This window comes from Anomalospiza imberbis, chromosome 1 (genome assembly GCF_031753505.1).
Source record: "Anomalospiza imberbis isolate Cuckoo-Finch-1a 21T00152 chromosome 1, ASM3175350v1, whole genome shotgun sequence".
In the NCBI taxonomy this organism is placed as follows: domain Eukaryota; kingdom Metazoa; phylum Chordata; class Aves; order Passeriformes; family Viduidae; genus Anomalospiza; species Anomalospiza imberbis.
The window spans coordinates 68329965-68332938 of NC_089681.1; the positions used below are offsets into that span (position 1 = coordinate 68329965).

The 2974-nt window shown below is 34.5% G+C and overlaps 1 long non-coding RNA gene across 1 annotated transcript; it reads right to left on the reverse strand.

The window, feature by feature from the left end:
• Positions 1-469: 469 nt before the first annotated feature.
• Positions 470-1016, reverse strand: LOC137477102 (uncharacterized). Its single transcript, XR_011000797.1, has 2 exons — positions 877-1016; positions 470-677 (listed from the first exon to the last, which is right to left on the reverse strand). It is a non-coding gene; the product is annotated as an uncharacterized lncRNA (long non-coding RNA).
• Positions 1017-2974: the final 1958 nt, after the last annotated feature.

A 2974-nucleotide genomic window follows, 5' to 3' on the forward strand; every position in this document is an offset into this window, starting at 1 on the left:
ATTCTGTGTAGTCTCTTCTAATGTTTCTATTTACATGTTACGTTTTGCAGGTAGCAGACAATATATTCTGGTAATGTATGAGGTATATACTCCCTATTTTTTTTTTTTTTTTTTTGGAAAAGACATATGCTAAAATTTGGCTAAAGATATTAATTTTCACTGGAGAAGGGATGATCCTAGTATTGCTCCAATGTTTTAGCATGCACTTTGTGCTGATACATTGCCCACTTCACAGTTTAAGGGATATGTGAACAGATGCTCCAGTTGATAGCCTGAAGTATAATGTAGTCTTGTCAGAGTAGGTTGCTATAGAAATAAATACATTATATCAAGTGTTTCTTCCATTTCATGTTACTTGAAACTTAAATTATAAATGTTATTCCAATAGCATTCTGTTAGGATTAAATATCTTAAAAGCAGAAAATCTTTTTTCTTCAAATGCCTGAACAAATATATACAGCCCTGTGGATTCTTTTTAAATGTAAATGTCGGTACATACAAACCAGAAAGAAGAGTATGTAGAAGGAAAAACAGTGTGTGGAAGATTGTGGGGGAAACTGTTCAATATGAACCTCAGGTTGCATGAGTTTAACTGAACTAGAATGCTATTTCCTTGTGTTGAGACACTAAAACATCTTTCAGTACCATTTTTCAGGGATCTAAACTAAAGTTTCTGTCTTCCTAAGGGCAAAAATAAACAAATCTTATATATATAAAACCATTTTTTTTTTCTTTGGGCAATTTAAATCTTAAATAGCTATTTAAAAATATTTATTGCTTCAAATTTGTGACAGGAAAATAAAGAAAAAAACAAATGGACAAACTCTCTTGTATTGTGGAAGAATCAGTAATAGTAATAAAGTAAAATTATTAAACATGGACTTCTTTTTATCTACCCCTTTCCTTGCATTTATATTCACCCTTCTACTTCTCCTTATCTTCTTGCAGTTGACATCTTCAGTTGGACATGCAAGTTTTCAGGATCCTGAGTGCATTGACAAGACCAATATGATGTTAATTGTTGCCCTTCGTTCCTTTAATTGTCCATAGTTGAGCTCACTGGTCTAGGCTCCCTAGGACCAACCCTGGGTCACTTCTCTTACCATCCCATGCCTGGGTTCCTCTACATTCCACACAGTTTTCAACCTGCTTTTAAAGCCTCCACTGTTGTACCAAGCCTGCTTTACACTATTATGTTAGAGCCATGAATATTTTGTTCTACTTGTTGCAAGAGTAAATACAGGATTACAGTTATATAAGACAGAGTTGTACAAAAATAAAGCAAAAAAGTCATAGACCCCTAGTCAGGCTTTTACAACTAAACAATCTAAAACAAAGTTCCAGGCAGGTCAAGAAAAGTACAAAGTAATCCCAACAAAGCTAATTTCGGAGTCCTTGCACCATCAGTACAAAACATATGGCCTATTCTTAGCAATACTGTGTTTAGTGGGCTATGGGATTATGCTGCCCTCTATGTAGTGCACCTGGATGGGAAGAATGAAATTTCTGAATTCCAGTAAAGGATTCAGAGGCTGCTCTTTTTATATTCCGAAAAGACAGAACTCTTTTATACATTTTTTAAATCTGTGGGTTATTTTTGTTTGTCTGTCTTTCTGAGGTTTTCCTGAATTCCTCATGTTGAGATGATATAAATTTAGCACCAAGAAGGTTTCGTTTCTTTAGCAGTGGCATTCATACTCCTTACTTGCCTTCTGATTAAGATGCCTCTTGAATTTGTTAAACTGCTATTTTTTTATATATGTTGCATGTAAAAAAAGTCTTCTGTGTAATATTTGATACACCATAAAAGCCACAAAAGTGGTGGCTTTTATATTTTCTTATTTAAAACATCTTAGAAAATAAATAAAGCAAAAAACATGAAGTTTTTCTTTTAAAGGATGGAATTGACCAATCTGTATTTACAAGCCTGTGTGTTTACAGTGTATGCACCAAATAATATTTCCAGTTCTCTTCAAGTAACATATATATAAGAAAAAAATGTGTTTATTTCACAATGATTCATACAGAACTCAAATTATTTGAAGTTGAAAAGATGCATTATAATTTTCTAACTCTCTCAATAATCAGTATTGAAATGCACACTCTATAATCAGTATTGAAAATTCACTATTTTACTTGAAATTCCACATATAAGATTAAGGGGTCTGGGTCATCTATCTCTTTAACAAGAGGGTTTAGCCAGAATAATTGCTGTAAGGAGAGATTTTTCTCAGCCCCAAATAGAAGAGCTGAACATTTAGATGGAAATAGCCTATTATTATACTTTCAGGTTTATCTCAAAACATATGCTGTAATTAGATATTTAAAGACAAGACTGTACTTTCGAACACCACAATCGGAACATGAGCTATTCTTGTTAGTAAGAGAGATATGTCTTAATCTTGAAAGCTCAACTAGATTGCAGTACAGTGGTGTGTAACCTGCTGATTCAGAGACCAGTTGTCTCTGTAACACACCTTCCATACCCACCTAGGTCCTTGAATTGGTTTAAGTCTCTGAACTAGGGGTTGAAGTGAAAGAAAGTAAACAAATTAATACACACACACACACGCACACACACAGATACTAAACCAGTGAGTATTTCCTTTCATTTTCCTGTCACCTAACAGTGGATGGATGATTTATATATTTTCCTCAAAACCCATATAAACATTCAGTTAAATGCTTAAGCAGCCTCAGTGAATGTGAGAAATAAATTCAGAGGTGGACAACTTATTTTATAAGCAACTAGATAATATTTCAGGATCACCAGCCCTTGTTCTTGTAGGCGACTTCAACCTGTCAGGCATCTGCTGGGAACTTAATACAGCAGATAAGAAGCAGTCCAGGAAATTTTTAGAATGTATAGATGACAATTTTTTGTTGCAACTGGTGGGTGAGCCTACCAGGGGAGGGACTGTGTTAGACTTGTTGTTTGCTAATAGAGAAGGGCTGGGAGATGTGGTGGTTGGAG